This window comes from Notothenia rossii (assembly GCF_949606895.1).
Source record: "Notothenia rossii genome assembly, chromosome: 10".
Taxonomy (NCBI): domain Eukaryota; kingdom Metazoa; phylum Chordata; class Actinopteri; order Perciformes; family Nototheniidae; genus Notothenia; species Notothenia rossii.
The window spans coordinates 20098005-20122825 of record NC_136908.1 but is presented as its reverse complement, the minus strand read 5'-3'; the positions used below and the strand labels follow the sequence as shown (position 1 = coordinate 20122825).

The following is a 24821-nucleotide window of genomic DNA, read 5'->3' as shown; positions in this document are numbered from 1 at the left end:
GGTCCATCTTAAAGGACAGAGAACACGACACCATTGGTAGATGTGAGTGCTGTCAGGGTTGGGGAAAAATAGGACCCAAATGCAGATTGAGGAGGGAAACGGGTTTCAAAATGAAACAAAAGGCGAGCTTTATTTACAAAAGCTGAAAAAACATGAATCCATGAACAAGTACTGTAGCACGAGGTAGCATCTAAACGAAAGGTGACTGTGACCAACATGAAGGGAGACATGAAAGACAGACAATGAACCAACACCGAACACAGGAAGAGACAAGACTAAATACAGGGAGGTAATCACGAGACGAGAAACAGCCGGGCAGGGAAGGAGAAACACAAGGGCAACAGGTGAACACAATTAGACAATCAGACACACCAGGGAAACTAACGACAGGGAGGAATGAACAGCAAAACAAAACCCATTACCAGACACACAAAACTAAAACCGTGAAATTACATAAGAATCGTGACAAGTGCTCCTGTATCCTAAAATCGTTTTAAATTTTGGCCAGTTTTGAAAGATTTTTAATAGTTTGTTTTACTTCGAATATTGACTGGCTAACGTGCCATTTTATTTGTGTTTTACAGCTGTATTTGTCTGCCTGTCATGTCTGTGTTTTATCTGTTGTAACTTCGTACATTCTGCCCTTCTTGGCCAGGTCACTCTTGGAAAAGAGATTTTAATCTCAATTAGTCTTTTACCTGGTTAAATAAAGGATATGATACTGTATGATTTAGTTTCACTCTGTCATCAACTATAGTAAAATGTTCTGGTTTGACTCATTACCCATGGTGTGAGTGGAGTGGCCCTCAGAGGCCTTGCAGGTTGGGGGAGCAGAAGACGGCGGCCCCACAGCTGCTTTTCCCATTCTCATTTCTCTAAGACCGTTGACTTCATTTCCTGCAGGCCTCGCCCCAGGACACTTATGTCTGCTATTTCACTCCTCTGGTTTTCTATTCCTTCTCTTCCTCACTTGGTCTCTGTGGATGTTTCTTTCTCTGTATGTGTCTTGTTTTTACCTTTTGTTTGTAACTCCTCTGCTTTCTGTTTAGACCTGATGCTGACCAGCCTGAACTTCTCAAGTCCGTCTTGACCGGCAAAAATAATGATTTAGTCACAGGAAAATGTATGAAAATGATAAGTGATATAATGTAGCATTTTAGGAGACATTGTCTTCATAAAAAAGCGTGAAAATATACCATTTGATTGAAATGTGAACTAAATGGCATTGGGCGCTATATGTGTGTCCCTGCTGCCAGATTTTCACTTTAAATTGATTCCATTTAAGTACCTGTAAAAACGTATTAAATATTAAACTTCAGACGTCCCAGAAGTGCTAGCACGTATGTGTGTGGCCCCTGCTTTAACTATTCAAATGACTCTTTTTTTTTAAAGCGAGTGGTTCATCAGCAGGTCAGCCTCGCAGAGTGATTTATGGTGTCTGCAGGAGGAAGGGGTGCAGAGAGGGGGGAGTCCATCTAACACCCCATCCAGAATGGGATGTTTTGGCAGCCTGTATGTTCGGTGCCCCTGCCGTGACAAACTCTGTTGACGCTATGGATAAAAGAAAATAGGCCAAGGTGCTTTCAAGAACACGGAAATGTAAGGAAATACAGAGATGAAGATTTTAAATAGGGTGCATCCCACTTTTTTTTCTTTTCTCTGCTTTTACACGACAATAAAAATGTACCATTTACTTCTGAACAAGTCTCCATCACATAAACATTAAAACCTATTTAACCATTGCACACTTGAATATATGCGCTTTAAAAGTCAGGTTCAGTGCCCACCCTGCTGTGCTCCCCTCACTCATGCATTACTTCCTTTCATCTTAGGCCTTGCTTTAATTACAATCACTCCTGATTTCCTCCCCATTTCCTCCTTTCTTTTCTCTGTGTTTGGCCTGCTCTCATAAATCTGTCATGTCGAGGTCTATTAGTTGTGACACTCAGTACAGAAATCGTAATATTTCCTGTGAAGAGATCTTACTGAGGCATTACACTTGCACAGCCGTGAAGATAGTTTGGGGGACATTCGAGATGTCAGAGAAGCTGGCGGAGAGTAAAAGAGAGTGGGTTTGTTTTTGTTGTTTCTTTTACTTTTCTCTTCTTAATGCTTTAGTCTACAGTGACTACATTTACTACAGTGAAGCTAAATTGACTGCACATACACAATACATAGGTGCATAAAAAGTAATCTCTGATATCAACTAATGACTAATCTTAATTATGGGTAAAGTAAACCCTACATTTGAGCCAGTAGCTTATAGTTTAGCATACACATGTAAACAGGGGGGAAACCTAGCTCTGTACATAGGTAATACACATAATGCTGTATATTGTAGTTGCACCAAGAAAACTATTTTCTAGGAACATTTGTTTCCACAATTTCACTGCCAGGTAAAAGTGTTGCTAAGCTAATGGGCTCAATTGACAAAACATTTAAAAGCTTGATAATTAATGACCCGTTGAGAATAAGTAGTAAAAGGGCTCATATGGATATGTTAGACACTTGATGATACTGTACTCTAGACTAGATGAATATTACTCAATAACAAATATTTCTCTTTGCAAATAAAAGTTTTTAGTTCATTTTTTCATATCCCCCCCTGAAACTTAACATTTTGGAAGTTAGGCTACAGTTTGTGATGCTACTGTATAGTGACCTCCTATTTAGTTGATTATTTTGGATTTGAAAGCACTGCAGACATTTCCCGGGTCTTTAGTCGCTAAGATTTTTCCCAACTTTTAATGGTGCATTCCATTTTGACAAACCACTAGTTTTAATAATTAAATATTGTACACAAAAGATTTATGAATTTATGCAAGTTTCCTTTTCCCTCAGTAGTTGAAATACTGAGTTGGGAATAATGCAACAACCGAGTTGACCCTGTTTCAGTTTAACAAGTCTTGAAGTTAGAAATACCGTTTATATCCAATTAACCAGCAATACCAGTTGATAACAAGGAATGACACGTATTGTTGCTGATAAAAACACCATAGCAACGCAGACAGCAAGTGGGAAGGTATGTCTTCCAATTTAATGATCAGACAGAAGAGCTAAACATTATATTACTACAGCTTCGCTTCTGTTTATTCTGGGATAAACCAACTGGGAAGGTTAATGTTAATGAGGTCCTCCATTTCAGAAAGCTGACTGCAAATTGCTTCCAAATTGACATTTTGGACAGCTTAAATAGAACGCACTATTCAAACCAAATCTTGTTGATACAAAATGGTAATGTATTATCAGCTTAACTTCACTGTTACATTAAGTAATGCTTTATTATTTGATAAGCAGATTTATTACTAAGAAAACACCAATTGTTTTGGACAGTTTCACAGAGACGAATGCAGCTGCTCTGCAAAATGAAGAAAGCAGTTTTTAACAGGTTTTGCATAATTCCCCAAATTTCTAATCCTGTTGACTGACTTGTTATCCAAACAATTTCCCTAAAAACACAATGAATACATCAGAGTATACTTAGCAGCACATATATATTTTGATGAAATTCTGTCCTGTTTACCCTGTATTTTTGTTTTCCTCACTGGATGCACCAGCTCAGTGCTTTTCCTATGGGTCCAGTGTTTGCTGTTGAGTAAAAGGCTCCTGGAGTTTATGAATGAATATTCTAAAAAGGGATTCAGCCCTCAGTGGCGGGTACAAAATGGTTCCTCTGTCCCCTCTACAAGTCAGTCAGTCATCCTGCCGCAAGCCCCAACTCTGGTATCTCATAAAAGCAAAGCTGCTTCACTCTGCTGGGAAGGGGAGTTGAGTATATGAAAAGTCCTGTGTATATATGTGTGTGTTCAAGAGAGGGAGAGGCTTGAAGGAGAGAGCTGACAGACAGAAAGAGTGTGAGACAGAAAACAGAGGTTCAGGGTGTGGGAAAAGGGGTGAGGGAAAATGTGTGGGCAGGAGTTTGTAAAACGGGAACGTGTGTTGCCTCAACCTGTAGCTGTCGCATCTAGTGTATGTGTTGATCAAAGCCAGGATCAGAAGGCTGCTGGAGATGTTTCTGTTAAGACTCCCATGTCTCCTCTCCAATGGAAACTTGCTTAAAAACTTATTTTCAAAAGTCTGCTATAATCTAGGCATTTACTTTTTGGATTGACAGTGAGGAAGTGAAGCCAAAATCGACAAAACACAAGGTTAATATATGATGCAAACTTTTCGCAATATGACCAACAGTGCTGGTACTCAGACTTTGAGCAGCAGTCAATGTTTGCAGTCAATGTTTTCTGTACTCGACATTGCATAAGCCCATCCGTTTTAACCTTCAACTCAGCATGAGCTGGTATCGGGATAAACTCAAAAACATGCATTGTGATTTGTGTTCCAGTCTCAGATTTGTCCTCTTTGTCTGGTTCAAACTAGCCATTCTTTGTGGCGATGAAAGAGGAGAGAGGGAGGTTGTGATGATGAGGTGCTGAGAGTGTCTGTGATTTTATCTTTTTCAATGAACTCTATCGCTACAATGATAACATCAGAGGAGCACTGTCTAAGGGGGGAAACTTTTTTGGTGCAGGAATGAACAAACATTTTGATCTCTTAAAATGCAAAAATTATGTAAGATTACCAACAAAAAAAGAATTGAATTCAGACTTCTTAAAGTGGATTGTGTTGACATAAGAGGTATTTAACATTTATGGAGATGAGCAGAAGCCTTTTTACGTATACGCTTCTTCTGCTGCTTCGAAAATCATCTTGGGGAAATCCCATCCCTCAGGTCATTTTGTGCTAAACGTCCTGAGATTGAGCGGAGTCTGGGAATGCTAACATCGCTGAATGCATCGCCTCAGACCTCTCAGGAGAGGCCAGCGCTGTCGATCGCTCAGGTGTGATAAACAAACTTAATACAGGAATGCTATTTTGTAAGATACAGGCCTCCTTGGCTCTGAGTCCTGACTTGGGAATGATGTCATGTGTTATTCTTTTTGCTCAATGAGACATATACAGTATTATGTTTGTTAACATGACTGTCTCACTTAGGGTGTCTGGTATGTTCAACCCAGGCCGATGAATAATGTCTGTGATTCGACAGCCATTTTTAGTGGCCACAAAAGTGTTGTGTTACAAGTACTACCGTAAAGTATACTGCGCATGTTTTATTTACAAGTTTAAATAAAAATACAAGTACAATCTTAAGACATAATGGAGACATGTGACATCAGATACCCCGATAAGCTATAGGGAGCTTGAGAATATTTATTTTATTTTTTTAAATGGACATTTTGATGTTGTTAAACACATCCTCAATTTAATTCAATACTTCAAGAATTATTTGAATTTTCCGATTCCTCATTCCCAATATAGCCATGGAAATACAATCAAAGTTTCTTCAAGAATTCAAGGTAAATGGCCCATATGAAGACATTTTGGCTGCCAAATATTAGGCAACGTCCTCCTCTCTGTTTTCTTCAACACTGTATCTTTATTCCAGAGCAAAGATGAGGTCAGTGGTTTACAGCACAACATTCAATTTTATAATAATTAGCACAGTATGTCTTCATCTGAGTCACTGTTCAATACCCTGTGGCAACATTTTGTGGCACAATCAATAAGCAGCATGACCTTCAACCGGACAGGGGTTGGCAAAAAGAGCAAAATCAATGTTAGAGCTGTCTCTGACCAAACGTTTAAATAAACCAAATATGTCTTATAACTGGCTCTAAGAAAGAATAAAAGGTCTTTAATGTGTTTTTCAATCCCAAAACACCACGGCTTAACCATTATCCATGAGTTCACCAAACAACAAGCTCAGGGTGAATGATCAAAACAAGAATAACACCCGAGTTCAGCAATGTCTCCACCTGTTCACAGTTGATCAGATGGAACTGCTCAGTTCGACTCGCAGCGCTTTGTTGTGAAAATAAGTGTATTAAACGACATGAAAACAGAACAACCAAAGAACATTCTTTAATACCAGAGAACGTATCATGGTGCTAATCCACATCATTAATGGTCACCTCAACATGAACAGCAGGGGTCATGCTGTACCTCGGAGTGAAAACCACACTTTTTTTAACTTCACTGAATTCCTACATGTGAGGTCTGCGAGAATTTCTTTCATTTTCGACTGTTAAATCATAGCTTTATCAACTATTCCAGCAGGACCAAACATGGCAGCCCATCTATTCAATTGAGCTCTCCTTGAATTATATATTTATTATCTGTAGCTTAACTAATTTACAATGGAAAATAACAATTGTAATCTTTCTTTCTTTAGCACAAAAGCCAATTTTGGAGAGCATGAGATATTATCACTTTTTGCAGCACATTCTCCCCGAGCAACTTGTCCTAGTATTCCTTTGAGAGCACTTAAGGTAGATGGTGTTTTTCCTCTCATTCTTTCTAATGAAGCCTTGTAAAGATCTGCTGATTTCCCTTAAATGTTTGTTGATTAAGAAAACAGGAAGGTAGGCATGCCTCGGTTCATTAGTTACCCGGTGAGCAAGGCTTTAGGTACGCACCGCCCGAGGGGCAGCTCTCATTCCAAACATACACAACTCAGTACGGTAAACAAATGCTCACACACACGCTGAGGCAGTTAAGAATGTGCACAAACTATAGATGAATTCACAAGCTTGGAGTACTTAGAGTAGTATTCCCAAACAGACGCACGCACACACACAGAGGTGTGATCTGCCAGGCAAGGCGCTGAAACGCTGCTATGTGAGAAAGCACCTCGCAAAGCAAACAGAGCCTCACAAGGCAGCCGCTTGTTCTAAGGCCAGAACCCGGGGCAGTGCTCCTCACATCTCTGTGAGAGGAGAGGGAAGGAGGAGAGTGAGGAGAGCAAGTAATCAAATGAGACCAGACTAGACATGATAGCATTAATGTAAAACGGGTTGAGGGAGCAAGAATTATATAGGGCAGGAGCCAGAAAAGAGGAAAATAAAGTGAGAGTGCAGGGATGATTAAGGATAAGGCTTCTAAGAGAGGAGGCATGGAGAGTGGGAGGAAATATGAAGAACTACAAGACGGCTTGAAATATATTGCAGCAGGGATAGGTAAGGTGAAAGGAGGTAAAAACAGGGAATGAATGCAGGAAAGACAATATTGAGTTTATGCGTTTCCAGAGATGGTGTAAAATGTGTCTAATATATCGTCTTTTCCCTGTACGACTTATTTTAAAAGTGAAAACGTACAATGAAGTTGAGAAACAAAGCAGGGTAATGATAGAATTAAGTAATGTATGTCTTCCTTATCATCACTTATAATACTAGGACTAAGTATCGTAAAGGAAACAACAAGGCTAGTTGATGGGTTCAGCGTCTATGTACCAGCTGTGGCGATATTTAGTCTCGGGCATGTAGCTTTAGTTGAGGTCTTTTAGCACAATATAATGTATATAGTTATCAAGTGTATAGCCAATACCCAGGTTTAACCTTGAAAAAGTTAACAAGTCAGCAAAATAAAGTGTTAAATCAAGGTTAAATAGCTATCTATAGCTGATCAAATGCTAATGCAATGATCAGATGGAAAGCCACTTGTGTTTCCATCCGTCTAAAAGACTGTTAATGAAGATGCAAGAAGTGAAAATGTAAATGATTAATCTGCCACTGTTTAAAACATACAGTATGCCGTGGGAGAAAATAAAGCTTTAAAGGCGTAGCAACGGTAACTAAGAAGGGTGAGGGTCAGTTGCTAAGAGCCATGTCAAAACTACCATGTAAACTACAGGAAAATGTAGAGGAAGCAATTTTTACTGTACGTCAGACCTCATCTACTCTGGTTCTGGACACTTTCCCATCAAATATTTGGCTTTGGTCTTTTGGAGGTAACTATGCAACAGGGCCCCAAATCTTGCTATGCTTTCTAGCAGAGACAACAATGAGCCATGAGGTCTGGAATCCAACATCCAACAGAATATGTTTTCCCCCCTCGTCCGTCTCTAAACGCTCCCATTTCCCCTCGAGCAGAAGCAGAGTGTTTTGAGAAATGTGAGATTATTATGCTTTATGGTCTGCAATCTGGTGTCCTATTGACACGCTGCCATCTCTACCACAAGAGAACCCTTCAATAACAAACTTCCCCTGCAGCCTCGAAGGTATACAGCTGGTCCAGGCCGTAGATATATTTTCAGGCTCAGCTTTTTTTAAAGAAACTACTTTAGGACGTTTCCAGCTTAGCTTTTTGGGACGAGTGGTATTCCCATCTTCAGATCTTGCTCTAACATTCGTCCAAAAGTCTGGCTGCTGCCAAACATTGTAATGAGTGCTCTGGAGCCAGTGGAAATTTGAACATGAAACATCCTTCAGACAAAGCCAAGCTTTTGTTTTTGCGGGCAGAAACACAGTAATGACATTAATTCTCTACTCGCTTAAGTTTGCAAATGACCGTTTTTCTTCAATTCTTGTTTAGTTTGCTGCTAAATTGCTTTTCTCTAAACTACGATTATTGTGTCGGACACTTTTTCCAGTCTGGAAACCGTTACTGTGATTGGATGACGAGATGCCAGAGTGCTCGGTCTCTGCTCTGTTATGTTGCCATACACATTTTGGGTTGCTGTGATGGCTGGCACCCGACTTACAGTACTGGATGTTTATGTAGGCTATGGGAGACATGGCAGGCCCTGGAACTGTAATGAAACGCTACTCTAAAAATATTTCCCCTCAGATGAAGTAAAAAATATTGTCAATATTAAACAACCAAAAATCCTTCCTCTGTGTCTCTTTGCATTCTCGATGTTTGCTTTATTGGCAAATAGAACTGGCCAACACATCGCTCATAGAGACATGTTTGTAATGTGTGTGTGTTGATGATGCACATTGAACAGGCAGTGTTCAAATGGCATCCAGTTTTCAGAGCTTCCCTATCTTTCCTCATCCTTCCCTTAGCATCTGTTAACCATCGACACTTCAAAAGCTTTAGACTGAAATGAATAAATAGTAATCAAAGCATAAAATAGCTGGGAAAAGGAACACTTGTTTACCATCATGACAGTGTTTGGAGATTGTCTGACTTTTTTGCTATTAAAGAAAAACATGAGGAAGTCATTTGTTTGGTTGGGAACGAATGCCATGTTGAAGTGTGTGTGTGCGTGTGCGTGTGCGTGTGCGTGTGCGTGTGCGAGTTTCTGTGAGTTGGAGCCAGTCCCTATTTGTGCTCGCATTTGATCAAAATATTTGGTGTAGTTCCTTTCTATAATTTAGACCTTGATTTGCTAGGACCCTGTGATATAGTGTGATAATGTAAATATCCATGGTTCCTCTTTTGGTAAACCCTAATTAAGTTAAAGTAAGTTGATAGCGTTCACTTATTAACCGAGTTTGGGGACTTAAGGGCTGAGTGTATGTACTGTACATGTGTGTGTGCGTCTGTGTGTGTGTGTGCCTCCGTGTGTGCCTCCGTGTGTGCATTTGTTCTTACCATATGCACGTGTAGGATGTCTACAATCTGGGAGCCGGATCTCCAGCTTCTGCGAGACACCCTGCTCTCATTGAGATCCAAAGCGACAGATTATCTCTGGCATTCCACATCTGGAAGCAGTTGAGCACCGAGGAGCCGCGTCTTCTGAGGAATATACAAATATGTAGGACAAAGTGCACATGAATAGATGGGATATGGCTCCTAACTGTACACCAATGTATCTAACTCTGTCCTGATGGGCTATAAATATTTATGAGACCTACTGGTTTTTTTCATTTTGAGGACAGCAAACACACAGTGTATTTGCAATGCTATAAAATGTTATCCTGGGCCTTTAAAGGAATTGTTTAAGGTTTTAGATACATCTCTAGTGTCTGTTTGACTGAAAGCAAGATAGGGTTAGCCTAGCTTAGCATAAAGACTGGAAACGGCAGTGTAGCAGGGGCACATTTTTCCCCATGAAACATTATCTTTTGTTTTTGACGTTATTTGTATAGATAGGCGTAGGTAACCTAACCATCTCCTGCCTGTCACTTCATATAAAGCAGACGAGTGTTGTAAATGTTGTAATCCAACTTTCGTTAAAAAAAGCAAAAACTATTTTTTGTATTTAAAAAATAAATAAATCTCAGTACACCGTCGCCGTGATAAGTATGTTTAATTAATTGTGTTAATATGCCTAGATTGCCTACTCTCAAAGTCATGTATTATATTATTGAGTCAATAATATAATACATTAACCGTGCTTTACCTGAACCTCATCATGACACAAGATAGGACGGCAGGATTGTAATTTACCGTGTTCAGTGAATGCAACAGAGGCAAGACACCAGACCAACCAGCGACTTAAATGGAAATAAACATCTGTCTTATTGGCTGACAGGTACCTATCCTGTGAGCTGTGAAAATGTTTAAAGTAAACTGTCAGTCGGACTCAGAGTTTTTGAAGATGGACATAAGAAAATATTTTCTTAAAAGATACGACAATTCTCAAGTGGTGGCTCACACAACAACCCCAGAGCCACCACTTGAGTCAGGTAAACAAGGTATGTAAATGTCAGTAAACTTCCAAGTTATGCGAATATGTAAGAAAAGCATAAATTACAGCTACGTTGACGTTACTTTGAATCGCAGGGGTAAGCTAAACCGTTAGCAAGTAGCTATAGCTAGCCAGATATATTAAATAAACACTTTGTCATATCATCTAAATCAGGGGTCACCAAACTACGGCCCGGGGGCCGGATCCAGCCCGCCACCCCCCTTTGACCGGCCCCAACCCCCTCTGCCCCCCACTACTTGAACCGGCCCTATGAGGCAAATCCCCAAAAGTCGTCATGGCTTATTTTTTTCAAATTGATTTTTGGAAAATAATAACATGTCTGCGTTTGGTATTTTGTTGATTTTGTTTCAGTTAAAAAAATTATATTTAGTTATAAAATAAAATGCACTATATTTGCCGAATTGTCGTCACCCGACATCTTGGAGATCAAGTGAGTGACAGACAACGCACGCGTAGAGAACTGTCAGTGTTCAGGACAGCAAAAATGGCTAACGTTAAACGAAAAGTTGATAGAGAGTGCAGAATTTTCAAAGAACAGTGGACCAACGACTATTTTTTTGTTCAGTATAAGGACCGTGCCGTTTGCATTATCTGTAAAGAGAGTGTGGCGGTTTTCAAGGAATATAATCTTCGTCGTCACCACGAAACCCGCCACAGTGACTTTGCTAGCTTGCGAGGGCAAGCAAGAGCAGACAGAATTCGCAGAATGAAAAGCGGACTGGCAGCACAACAACAAACATTCATTCGCCAAACCCAGGTAAACCACGCTGCTGTTCGAGCTAGCTTCAAGGTAGCTCACATACTAGCTACCCATGGGAAGCCCTTCACTGATGGGGACTTTGTTAAAAAATGCATCCTTGCTGTGGCCGAGGAGGTGTGTCCCGACAAGAGAGAGGCAGTCAACGGTGTGAGTCTCTCCGCGACTACTATGACCAGGCGAGTAGAAGAATTGGGGGACAACGTTTATGAGCAGCTGAACGAGAAAGCGTCACAATTCAAGTTTTTTGCTTTGGCCATGGATGAGAGCAATGATGTGCAGGACACAGCACAACTGCTAATTTTTATTCGTGGGATTAGCGAAAGCTTTGAAGTGTCTGAGGAGCTGGCAGCACTAAAAAGCATCAAAGGAACTACAACAGGAGAGGATATTTTTGTCCAAGTGTGCAAAACAATGGAAGAGTTGGGTCTAGACTGGTGTAAATTTGCCAGCATCACTACGGATGGCGCACCTAGTATGGTTGGCACGACAAGGGGGCTAGTAGGGCGCTTGAACAGCGAATTCGAGGAACGAGGTCTCACCCCCCCACTACAAGTCCACTGTCTGATTCACAAGCAAGCCCTATGCTGCAAAGTTTTGAAGTGGGCGTCTGTTATGAAGGTGGTTGTGCACTGTGTCAACTACATCCGAAAAAATGGTCTGAAACACAGACAGTTCCAGGCCTTCCTCTCCGAGCTTGAGTCTGCCTACGAGGATTTGCTGTACTACACAGAAATCCGGTGGTTAAGCCGAGGCAAAGTGTTGCGCCATTTCTACGACCTGCTGCCCGAAATCAACACCTTCCTGCAGTCTAAAGGTGAACGGTACGAGAGCTGACCGAGCCAGAATGGAAATGGGACCTCGCATTTTTAACAGATGTGACTGAAATGTTGAACCACCTTAACGTGCAGCTCCAAGGCAAAGGGAAGCTAATCAGTGACCTGTATTCCCACATCAAAGCGTTCGAGGTCAAACTAGTGCTGCTTGTGAGACAGGTCGAAAAGCTGGACTTTACGCATCTCCCTGCCACCCAGAGCTACTGCGCTGAGAAACCACCTGTCCCGTTCCCAGTCGAAAAGTGCAAGGATGCACTGGAAATGCTGCGGGGGCAGTTCAGTGTGCGGTTCCGTGAGCTTCATGTCAACGGTAAAGCAATACGTTTGTTCCAGAACCCCTTTGCTGCCGACATAAATGATGCCCATCCCTCTCTTCAGTTTGAACTAGCCGAGTTGCAGAATTGTGATATCCTTAAAGATGCGTTCAAGCCTGACAGTCTCATTGAGTTCTATGCTTTGCTCCCAGGGGAAACCTACCCAAACATCAAACAGCATGCAATGAAGATGTCCACAGTTTTTGGCAGCACCTACATCTGTGAGCAAACCTTTTCCCGCATGAAGCAAACCAAGAATACAACAAGGAACAGACTCACAGATAAACACTTGCATCAGACCTTGAGACTGGCTACCACTAGACTGCAACCAGACATTGAACTTCTCATCAGCCAGAAGCAAACACACAGTTCACACTGATACGGTAAGCACACTGATTTTAACAATTACTGATTTTAATTGCTATAAATATGAAATGTGAAGGCTCTTTTTAATTTGCTACATATGTTGTAAAATTATGTCACAGAGAAAAGCAGACAGCAGCATGTCTTGCCATTTACTGAATATGGTGCTTCTTGTGTTCAATCCGTCATCCCTCCATGCCAGGGCTCCAGAAGGCACTCTGAAGTGAGGAGAGGAGATTGCTGTTGCTGATCCCATCCCAAAGACAGCACAATTCATCAACAAGTACAAATCCAGCTCACCTACATATAGGCTACTGATTTTGATTGCCATTATTCTGTATTATTGTTGTGCTTTAGTTTTGAGCCTACACTGCTCATGTCCTTTTCACCTTGACCTAAACAAAATGTTAACTGAACATGCTCACCTGGATAGGCATAAGAGTTAGCTAGTTCTATTAGCCTACTCATGTTATTATAATTTTGATGTTTTTTATTTATTTATTTATTTTATAGGCCTATTTATTTGACCTTTATTAAGTGCTGCACACAATTATTATTATTATTATTATTATTATTATTATTATTATTATCATCATCATCAGGCCTACCTATAATTTATCATTTTGAACTCACCTTTGCCAGTGTCAATCACCTCAACTAGGCAGATGTTTCTTACCTTGACAGCTTTGATGTTATTTTTATTAGAAAACAAATAAATGGAATATCTGTGGTATTTCAAATTAAAGCAAAGTGTGAAGACTCAATTGCTACTTTTGTAAACCACTAGTAAAGATGGTAAACAAATATGTGACAGGAATCAAGTGTTGATATAGTAGTGTGGAAGTAGTAGTGGGGATGGCTGTGCCGGGCTAGTAATCTCTTCTACACAATGAGCTGACTCGGCCCCGGCCCCCCATCACAGTCGGGAACAATAATGTGGCCCCCAGAGAAAAAAGTTTGGTGACCCCTGATCTAAATGTAATGTTTTTTGGCATTACCTGGTGATTTCAAAGAAATCCCTCTGGGAAATGTTGATTTACTGTTCGACATGAAGCTAGAAGCTACCTTACAGTACACAGTTGATCTGGAGTCCTGTCAGTTAAAGTGTTTCACAGTTAGCTTAGCTAAGCATCAACCTAGCATTGAAATATATGGATGTTATGTGACAGTATTTCTGAGAAAAAGTCAGCTGAAATGGTGGCATAGTTGCCACTGCTTTATGTGTCAACAGCATGTTTGAACGTATTTGCAGCAGTAAATGTGGCTGTTTGGCCACTGACGTTGTCATAACAACACCTGAATTTAAATGTGCAACCTCTTTTTGTGACAGATTTTTGCAAGAAATTATAATTCTTCTGAATGATATTCCTATTGACAGCTAGTTTCTATGTGAACATTATGAGATGGACAGCCAGAGAGAATAAATGAAAAACAGTTATGAAATACTATATGACAAAACAAGAATACAATTTAAGTTATTTGTAAAATATCCATAAAGAAAAATCTGTTTACAGTTCTGTTTCAAATGGGTGTTGAGAGATGTATCCATAGATGTCTTAATTTTTCTCTCAAAGTGCACCAGATTGATGCTTTTAACTTCAATATTTTAAAAAAAGTCTTCCCGGGGGAGCGCGCCCCCGGACCCCCCTAGAGGAGGTGAGGACCCCCCTAGAGGAGGTTAGGTCCACGGTGTTTACATGCTTATGTATACAATATGTGTGCTTATGCTAACATCATAAGACAAAAGTTGGTTCCGTGTTGTGTGTAGTGAGAACGCGCTAGAGTGAGGGGGGCCCCCAAGCCAAAGCTCGCTTAGGGCCCCCAAAAGTCTAGGGCCGGCCCTGTTTGAACTATTCCTTTGACGGCAGAATGCCACAGTATCACATGATACTTTGACCTGCTTGACCACATGCACTTCAGCTGAACTGTCAGCTGTAGGGGAGCCTGATGACAGACTTAAAACAACAAGGCCTCCGAAGGTTTAAACAGTCTTGTGACCTTTTGTCAGATTTGATAACATTTTAAACGATCATATTTTATTCTCTCGTAAGGGAAATGACACACTCAGCATCAGAAGGAGTGGACCTTCTAAAGCAATTTCTTCATGTCATGTCCTGTTTTATGCATGTGATCATCAATTTTAATTACGTTTGGTGCGCCTCTGTAATCATTTACTCATTGCTCACTTCAATCAGTATTCCGAGACAAAACCTCTTAAAGTAATGCAAAGAAAATTGCATGTCTTTATAAAATAGTCATAGTATGAATCAAGCAAAGACAAAAGATCTTCAGACAGGACTCTCTGTGCTCATTGTACATTAAGGACAAGCATATTATCAAAGACACACCTGCATACACACCCACACACAGTCATGATGATAATATTTGAACATTCATGGATACATTAACAATCCAAGCCACTTGGAAATGTTCATGCCAGCGGCTCTCTAAAGTGCGGTGTCTGGCCTAGAGCATTTTATTTTCATGTGAGCACACAGCATCATGGTAATCTCCTGCTAGTTGGTGTGCATCAATCAATTAAGAGAAGCTGCCAAAGCCTCATAATGGTTTTAATGTGCCGCCTCCTCCACTGGCTGGATAATTGCTACATAATTACACTGAGTCATCTCAGGTAGATCTTTACCTGGTTACATCGGCGCCTGAATATAAATGTCATGGAAGTTAGTTTCAGATGGCTTGTTTGAAAGCAAACCACTCCTCTGGGAGCTACTGCCGCAGTGCATATTAAAAAGCTGAATTGATAAAGTCCTGATTAGCATTACACCTGCAGGAGGGAGAGAAGAAAGTCAGTGAAGCGCCTTATATATGGATGGCAGAGTTGATTTGTGACTGAGATCTTAGTGTTGGAGGAAGTAAGAAGCACTAATACCAAGCTAAACAAATACATGATTATAAGTCCTGCGTTGTATAATTACTTGAGTAAAGACATAAAAAATATATTAGAATACTATTAGATTCACCATACAAATCAAGCATTTTACTCTTGTATTCAGTTAGTTGGTTGAAGATGTATTTTTTAAATATTCAATATCATAGAGTGAAATCTGTAGCTATCTCTCCTATAACAAAACTTAAAATAGTGCAAAGAATAATTCAGAGCCCACAGTGGCACTTTTACCTGGCTTGTTTGTCCAACCAATAGTCCAACATGCAAAGAGATTCAGTTCATCTGAAATATAAGAGAAAAACAACAAATCCTTAGATTTAAGAAGCTGATACATAATTTGCCAAATCAAAGTTGTAGAACCAGTTTGTTTATATGCTTTGCATGTGAAATCAAAGTTTCCTGCATTGAACCAATAGAACAACCCAAGAATAGCCAGTGTGTTTCTATAAAAGCCACCACATCAAATCTCATTCATTTAAGTAAGGTAGGTAAAAGGAGTGACGGTAAAGACAGATTAATAAACATTTTAAACTTACCCTACTTTATATAACCTAGTTTACGTCTCAAAACAATTAGAAGTTCAATTGCAAAACATAAAAAAAAAAAATGTTTTTATTCTAATAGGCAAACAGATTCAGTTTTTGTTGAAAAGATCTGAGAGCCATAGTTTACCCAACATTATCAACACGATGGCTGTTCATGTGAAATATTCAGAGCGAGGGAGTCAAAGCCTTCGCGACCTAATAACACAAGGCTTTGCATGGAGCAATATATTTACATTTGATTCTGCAGAATTTGCCTTTCAAATGAGCGCATGGTTTAATAGTGGCAGCAGTCACAATCCAACTGTGCTCATTGGAAGGGACAATCTGTTGCAGAGTAAAAAGCAACGAGCAGGGCTGAACCTTTGTTCTGTGTCCTCTTCCATCTGCCTTACCTTCATCATTCTTCCTTCAACTTGTTGTCAAAGAATAGGATTTATCAGGAGGGCGATGATAAACAAATGTCAGCCCTAGAGGTCTTGTTTCCAATGAGCTTGCTGCTGCTGATTAATGCTGTCTGGCCTTGTTTGGTACCGACAGTGGTGCCCGCATGCAGGGCCCCTCAGTCTCTCGGCTAATTAAAGTCATTCTTCAGTAATATTCCTAAATCAACTGTTTCCTCTAGCCTATTTGAGGGCTAATTGGAAGCATGTGCACTCAACCCAAAGGTCTCCTCTTAACCCTTGACACTTCAAGAATGTGTCTGTTGCGGTCATTGATTTTACTTTCTTGTTTTTCTCTCTTTATTCTTGCAACCAAAGAAAACCTGTGACTGGAAAAGCTTTGTTGCTTTCGGGTTTTGTCAAGATAGAGTTTGTCTATCTTTTTGGATGCTTTTGGGGGAAGTTATTTTAGTTTTATCAGCATGTGTTTGTGATCAGCATGTGTTTGTGAACCTGGCAATTATCTGTCAGGTTTGTGAACCTGACAATTATCTGCTGTCATAGTGACCCATGGGTCACTATGACAGCAGATAATAGTCAGGTTCCATAGCTGGCCCCATGCTTCATGATTAGAGAGTTGAGCTTGGGTCATGACATTTGGTAAAGGGAGTGATATTTTCACTATGAGAAGCAGCGGAAAGAAAAACAGGATTGTTGGATCCTTGACTATTTAACATTGGCAGAGCAAATACTGTTCCCCTTTGTGCAAACCTTTTTTTATTTCATACCAATTTCATCATCATAATGGAGCCTTGAATACATTCTCTCTGATAAAGGCACTTGACTTTCATGTGGTACACCTTGTTTACAACATTGTATTCTATATTATACACATTATTGAGAACAAGGATTCTTGTGTGTGTTAACTCCTGTACTGACATTATATGCATCTGCGGTTGCAAAAACAATTCTGTGAGAACACTTTGTGCAATTACGTAGTTTTTTTGCTGTAAATTATTTTTAATTTCTTGACTGTTTAAGCTCCTTTGTTATTTAATTTCTCTCAATAAGACAAATTGTATCACGTCTGACTTTGCTGTGTGTAACAAAGCCAGCTGCTGCTCCCAGCCCTTTTCCAATAAAGAAAGTGCATTTAGAAGTGGTCTTGTACATTTCATACACTCAATAAAACGCTCTTTTCTTCAACAGTCCTGATCTCAGCAAATGTTTAGCCTCTGCCGGCTGGAGTAAACAAAGGCGTCTGTGTTTATCTCCAAAGAGTGCTTGCCTGTGAACTCGCTTTAATCATTAATGTTGCTCCATTTCAGTGCATCTGCAGGTTATTATGAGATAGAGCATCCAAGTCTGTAGTGTTTTCTCCCCGCCTCAAAAGAAAACAAAACACAAAACAAACAGGCTTAAAAATCCATTTGGATGTGAGATAATTTCAAAGACAAATGGTTGTGATATTTGCCAAGCTGTTTATTGGTTGAATGAAGCGAAGGCTGTGACTCATTGAGGAGACCAAGCTTGTCGTTTTCATGCAAGAAACAAAGAGGGATTGGAAACAAGCGAATGAGAGAGATTGATTTCCCAGCCAGCTTCTGAGCCATTAAGCTTTACCTATCGTTTTCACTCGCGATCCGCCTCCCCTCACACACCTGCTTCCTTACGGGACATTAGTTGTGTTCAGAGGGGAGATAAGACACACTGCCTCTCAGCCTCTGTGGCTCGATATATCCATCTTGTTCCTATAGATGCTCAGTGAGCGGCGAGCTACTGTACCTGTGGAAATTACTGTTTACAGGCATGTGGTTATTATTGTTGTTGCTCACCTCAGCCTCAGTGTCATCACACAGTTAAGTCAAACGTATACAAGGACAGAGAGAGGAAGAAAGAGATTATTGTGGTAAGTGTGAGTAAACGCACAAGGACGATGGTAGGTGGTCTATATTATAGGTATATCATAGATATCATATGGTGGTCTATCTATGGTTAAGACCTATGTCCTAACCCTGAACTAAACAGATACCAATTTGACCTTTCTAACTAATAGAACAAAGCCTTAATTTTGCTTTAGATCATCTAGATGTTGACTATAGTTGTCCTACAATATTAACATTAAAAGCCCATCATTAAGAACCCCATTAAAAGCCACTCCATGAAAAAGAGAAAATGATTATAACAACCTTAAACAGTTTGGAATGTCAAAAAGGGCACTTGAATAATATCTTGAGACAGACTTGAGCATGTGTGAATCTATCCTTCTACCATAGAAAAAATTGAAATACATAAAGTTTGTATTGCACTTCTTCTAGTCTAGAAAATACAATCACTTTAATGAATGGTGAAGCATGTGGTCAGAGCTAACAGTGCCTTTATTGTCAAGCACATAGACAAACCCAACATTACTACATCTATAGGTTCAAATCTTGGTCTGCATCAGGTGCTGCTTACCCTACAGACAGACTGATCAAGAGCTCTTTAGTTAGGTATCTATCACATTAAGTGTCTATCCGTCATGAGGATCTACTTGTGACCCGTGCTCCTTTATGCTAAGAGAGCCATTTCCTTTTTTTGTTTTGCATATGTTGTCATGAGTTTGAGATGTTCCCACACTTATTTACAACTGTTGTAAAAGCAATTTTCCTGGCCTTTAAAATGCACTTGTGACTGTCCATTGTAGGCAGGACAAGAGCTGCTGATCGCCTAATTTGATACGACTCATTTGTGCAGCTGTCTGTGTAATTGTGATTTTCAGTCGTCGCTACAGTCGCAGATGCAAAACTATCTCATGTACTGTAGGAGCGGGGAAATGTTTCAAAGATCATGATGACGTGTCAAACAAATGTGCATGGAATACTTTCTCTACAGCCTCAAATATGGCTGTGAACGTGAAACCAACATTTGGTTGACAACAAACAACATCGACCAAATTCTTGCTGCTTTTAAGGGTTTTGAGTGATTGGGGTTTTAGCCAATTGGCAACAAGCAGAGGTGAGAGTGAGAGAGAAAGAGAGATAGACGTGTACTGATGTCAAAAGGTCCTGTGACTCCGCTTGGCCACAGTGGCCTCTGCTGGGAGGTAAAGGTAGAGCACACAGGGGCAGATACATTATTTAAGATTGAAGGAAACACCACTGTGATATTTATCTAAGATTCGACTGATGGTTGCTAATAAGAATATTTCTGAATCAAACCACAATGAATCACACTTGGCCAACTGTTGTGGTGGATTATAATTGACGTGGACGGATCCCAACTGCTTACTGTTGGAGGCTGTGCGATGCATCTGTCCTGCTTTGCACAGCTGCTAGAGAACCATGACAGCAATGTTTGGCTTTGTAATTGAACTGGAATGTGGAGGTGTTTACAAGATTAAATCTGAAGTCAGTCATGAATGGATTTCAATAAATTATACCTGGAAATGTTTTTATAACGCTGCAATCAAGTATACTCAGTAATACGTATAGCCTTATTATGGAGAGATAAATCAAATTAATATCCGACAGTATTTCTGAGATAACAAACACGCTGAGAATGGAAGCTGAGAGCAACAGGAGAGCTTTGCTAACAAAAACTAAAAACAAATAGAGCTGAGCACAAACAAATCAACCCAACATCTATTAAAAAACTCTTACTGTTTGACGAAAGGCTTTAAGACAATATGGGAACACTTATTATATTCAGAAAGTGTCAACCACAGACAGAAAGAACAAATGAAAGCTAAACCCTCACAACAACAAAGTACATTTTCTGAGAGCAGAGCATACGGTCTACAAATACAAAAGCAATGTTGTCCCATAAACTGCTCTCAAACGCTCACTAAAGCTATTTCCAGTCCCTTTAAAAGTTCCAAAGCTCTGATATAAATCAAGTCATTTCTAACAGAGTCCCATGATGTCATTTGAGCTTTAAGCTCAAGAAGCAGAGATCAGCCACTAAAGTGGAATAAAATGATACCTTTTAATTATTCTCTATTGAGTGGCCTAATGCCTTCCTAAGTAAAGAGTATATGGCACTGTTTCATGTTAAAGAAGTGAATTTAAAGTGATTGCAAAGCTGACGATGAGGGGTTAAGCCCAACTCTGAGAAAGCGATATAAAGAGAAGTCATTTTACAGAGAACACATAAAAGCTTTTCTTGGATCTTAAACGATAACTTTAATCTTTTTCGCCAAATCTTCCACAACAACCGACAGATAACTGGCCTACATGTCATGACTACAGTGTTGGCAGTTAGTATCACTCTATTTTCACACAAAAAGGACTTGTATGCAATAGTGACAGTTAAATCAAGATGCCAGCATGAAACTGCTTTTGGTATGTCATCCCAACATTACAGTTCCACATCAAATAGGATTAGAGAGGAAGCTTTTGCTTGGGGGACAGATAAATGTGGAACGAAACGACGGGAAAAAAACATTTAACATACCGTACTTTAAAATGTGAATTAAATCAAACTATATTCCTGCAAGACATCTGGATTGTTTTGTTCCTTCTGTCCCCGATGGAATTTCCTATCAAGTCATTTAAGTATGAAAAGAGTATATTCTTTGAATAAATGGCGAAACATTTCCCATGGGACTGGAGAAGGCTTAAAAGCAGCCAAACCCGCCAACTAACCAGAAAAACCAACATCATCGTTCATTACTGCCGTGTCATTACATCATCCTGCTTCCTCTTTTCTGGTGTACCTGTGGTCTGACTTTTATTTTTTTGGCTCAAATACTGGTTCTCCAAAAAGGGCTGGGCGACTTAATCCAACCCTGAGAGACAAGGAAATAATAGCACTGGGTCCTGTTTCTGTCTCCATCTCCCTGCAGTGTGTCAAAGTGAATATTCTCCCTCTGAAGTGGGCCATGATACAACCTGACATTACCAGCTCGGATTGCCCCCAAATTAGATAGAGTTAGTTTACTTTGGCTGCACTCACTACTCCACAAAAAATCTGGACACTATAAACTCCAGAAACGTCTCTAATGACAGACACATGGCACTGTAATGTGACCCTGAGCTACAGATAATCACTGTCATTTAGTGTTAGAGCAAATCAGTTGGCTATTAACACCAAAACCAGTACAGACCTACACCAGCAGTAGGGATCTGTTTGGTGAATTTGCTTTAAAAAAAAGAAAAAAGGGACAAGAACATGCCATCAGTTATTCTAGGACAAACAACAACACTATACCAACTTTTTACAGGGATATACAAATGTTTCTATTTTCAGGTTTTGTTCCATATCAGTTATCAAACATATAAATAAATGTAAGGTTTTTTCAAAATGGTAAAAATGCAATATGTACTGTATGTGCTAAACAATGAGTGAAGTCATTAGTCAAATCTACAGATCATTTGCAAATATTTTTTAAAGGTATTTAATAAAATGTGATGTTTTTAGTTCTTGAATGTTCAAATGTGCATATTTACATTACATGTAATTGGACTGTTGATCCAACACACAAAAACCTTTTTAAAACAACACCTCAGGCTCAGGAAAATGTGATATGTTAATGAGTTTCTTACCTCTAAACGACGAAAACTATTAGCCTTATCAAGAACGTATTTGGTAGATTAATCAATAATGAAAGCTATTTTCAGTTACAGCCTTAGTAAAATTGTTACCTAAACTTTCCATTGTAAGGAAGATTACAATTGACAGACTGACCTCCTGATTCAACTTTTACCTATTGCACTAATAGGCCACGGCTAACTAGGAGCTAGCTAGCTGTATCGGATGTGTGCTTTTATATATAATGTATTATGTGTGCTCAAGGATTTTGTATGCAAAATAGTCATTACAACCTACATTTTGTGCAAAATAAATGGTTTGGATAGTTTGGAGTATTTCTTGTCTAATTATCTGAGACTGAGAGCTTATGTTATTATTAATTATCACCAAATTCCAACATCAGTAGACCAGCCTATGTAAAAAACGGTATCGTAACAACAACAAAATGGTTGAAGGTATGACAAATTAAAACCAAGCTGTAAATATCCTCCAACAGCTTTTCAAAGACTTAAATTGTATTGCAAGAAAATCCAAGCTAGCCAGACAAGCTAAGAAGCTAAATAGCAAACCTGAAAAACAGCTGCAATTAAAGCTATCAATCAATCAACACCTGTGCTTTTCCTTTGTACATGTCAAGATGTGAAAAGAGTCTAGTTTACTAAACAATGCAATGACAAAGCCATGTACTCAATCATTCAGTAGTCGGTATCTAAAGCTTAACGGTAATAAAAACGTTAATGTTATTTATTAAATATTAACTTAATCACATTATTTACCATGGGGCCCAATTAAATTCAGGGTTATCACCATTTTAGAATAGAGACTTTGACCAGAGTTTTACTGCTGAGGAAAATCAAAATGTAACACAACACTTTACCTCACTGATAAAATAAAAGTACTACTGTTAGTCTGCTCTTAACAAAAGCTAGGAGTAGCCTCATTCAGAGCATATTTCATTCCTGCAAAGCTTACAGTACTTGTTATCCCCATTCAGTGCTTTTTTTATGTTGTATCGAATAGTGTTTACCTTTCACTTCTCATGGTTGTGGCTCCATCTGTAGTCACCTGCCAATTAACAGAATTTGTTCAAACATTTCTCTTCCCACCGACTAGGCCTACTCTTTGCTTTCCTGCTACTTCCACAGTCGAAACCACGTTTATGATCCACGTGGGCTCCCTTACTTGACGGAACGCTCAAAACAACAACCCGCCCTGAGTATTACTAGTTCAATACTTTTTTTCTTTAAAACACCTAGTTAATGTTTGTAGCAGGCTATGTGTTAACAAAAATAAGTATTTACCTCAGCTTACAGAGCCAGAGGTTGATAAGGCGGCTAATTGCTTGTTATGGTGGAATCATTTTTTTTTTAATAGTTTAAAAAAAAAAAAAAACGTTTACAGTTGCGGTTCTTTTTTAACAACCGTTTTAACAGTTCTCGTACGGTTACCGGTTTTGAATAAAGCTTTTCAAAATAAAACTGTACATTCATTTAATATTCAGCAATAACATTAACTGGAAATGAAGTATTTTCAGAATAAAACGGTTTTAAGTTTACAGTATATTCAATGTTATTACGCCATATAAACATTGATTTTAATTTCTTACACACTGCAAAAAATGTGTTAATTTAAATTACCTTTAACTCTATTGTCCTAAAGCAGTGGATCCCAACCTGATAATTAGGATGCCAAAAATGGACCCAATATAAATATAAAGGGTGGGCACATTTTTAGCAGGACAAAAATAAAACATATTTCCCACCACAATATGACTATTACCCATCTTTGATTTTAGCTGGAGTATTCAAAGAAAGTTTAACGTCCTGGAATTGTTGCAAAGCATTATAACATGATGATGGAAAAATCACTATTTGAAATGGTCGCCATCTTTTGATTGATAGAAAGATAACCTGGGATAAGTTGAAGTTTGTATTAGAAGGGACACACATTATGTTTTCTTAGCTTTAGTATTGAGTCTTGACTTTGTAACCTGTCAACAATGATGTTTGTCATCCTGTTTATTACAAGCAGATGTATCCAGTTACTACATCTGATGAGATGCCTCAGTTAGCCCCGATTTCATTTTGACTTTATCATTTCTAATGCAGCGTTTTGCTAATAGTATTGACATGTATTTATTGGTTAATCAAATGAAAATTAGATGAATTGATTCGATGGTTGCAACGACTTCAAGCTGAAACAAGCCGAACAACCTACCACCTTTTAAATGTTGGGATTTGCTGCTTTCTTTCTTGCCTGCTTTTCCTGATACAGTAGTAGACTGAATATTCATAGATATTTGTTTATGTTTTAGTATTTGACTACAGCATGGGTTTTTTTTAGAGGGTAGTGGTAGGCAATTTGTCACTTTGTTTCGACATTTTACTAACTAAATGAATAATTAACCAATAGAGAAAATAAACAACATATGATCTGACTTTGAAAATAATCCTTAGTTGCATCCTAATTAGCACATAAACAAATAAGTAGGACCATATTAGCATCAGTGTGATTACTCTGACATTTAATACACAAACAAAGTTTCACTTCCCCAACATAGATCATTTTAAACTTGTATTTAATTTGCGGTTATCAAAGAAGGGAGGGTTTAAAGACATACTCGAAGAATGCCAACAACATGCAGATGCATTTGGACAAATTCAAGGAGCTCCTCCGCCTCCATCCCTGTCCCCTCCTTCTCGTTCCTACCATCTGCCTGCTCCTGGGGGACAGTTCCTCATTGATTCAGTGGATCAGCGCTGCCAGGCGTACGCT

General features: G+C 39.3%; 1 long non-coding RNA gene across 2 annotated transcripts; it reads right to left on the bottom strand.

Annotated features, from left to right (window-relative positions):
- Positions 1-318: 318 nt before the first annotated feature.
- LOC307022418 lies at positions 319-23194 on the bottom strand. 2 transcript variants are annotated; one of them, XR_013803382.1, is made up of 4 exons: positions 23074-23194; positions 15842-15892; positions 9373-9516; positions 319-1551 (listed from the first exon to the last, which is right to left on the bottom strand). It is a non-coding gene; the product is annotated as an uncharacterized lncRNA (long non-coding RNA). The 2 variants fall into 2 exon arrangements; XR_013803383.1 differs by lacking the exons at positions 319-1551; positions 9373-9516 and adding an exon at positions 14923-15487.
- Between the last annotated feature and the right edge of the window lie 1627 nt (positions 23195-24821).